This window comes from Heterodontus francisci, unplaced genomic scaffold, assembly GCF_036365525.1.
Source record: "Heterodontus francisci isolate sHetFra1 unplaced genomic scaffold, sHetFra1.hap1 HAP1_SCAFFOLD_102, whole genome shotgun sequence".
NCBI lineage: Eukaryota > Metazoa > Chordata > Chondrichthyes > Heterodontiformes > Heterodontidae > Heterodontus > Heterodontus francisci.
In genome coordinates, this window is record NW_027140380.1 from 5,089,530 (window position 1) to 5,090,087 (window position 558).

A 558-nucleotide genomic window follows, 5' to 3' on the forward strand; every position below is an offset into this window, starting at 1 on the left:
TGACCGTGGCAGGACTCGAACCTGCAATCTTCTGATAACATCATAGAATATATCGAAGTCAGACGCCTTATCCATTAGGCCACACAGCCATTAGCTTACATGAATGATTCAATCAGAGAATCTCGAAGCACAAAATATAAAAAATCATTGGTTGAACCTGTCAACCTGGCAGAATATTTGAATTTGTGAAAGCCGCCAATTTCACTTTGGAAAAGAAGTGATCGACTGGAAAAGTACATAAAAATCTATTTTCCCATAGCGGTTTAAATAAACTTTTAAAACACAATTTTGCTTTTACCGACTCAAATTGCTGGTGCTATTTTATGAACAGCTTTATTTTGCCAATTTTTGTCAACTTCTCATCCGTAACTGACAGTAAAAGACTCCGTTCAGCAATCTTTCACGCGACAAATAACTCAAACTCGGTGTGGAAGTAATAAATTACAGACTATTGGTAATTCCCCTTCACACAGGCTTCAGGGGGACAGTGAGAAGCCACTGAAATAGTTGCTTCATCCTTTTAAAAGGTTCCCATTCTGTCCTGTTACTGACATGTTG

The 558-nt window shown here is 38.2% G+C and overlaps 1 non-coding gene across 1 annotated transcript; it reads right to left on the reverse strand.

The window, feature by feature from the left end:
- Positions 1-89, reverse strand: trnar-ucg (transfer RNA arginine (anticodon UCG)). The gene is given in 2 exon segments: positions 1-36; positions 53-89. It is a non-coding gene; the product is annotated as a tRNA-Arg (tRNA).
- Between the last annotated feature and the right edge of the window lie 469 nt (positions 90-558).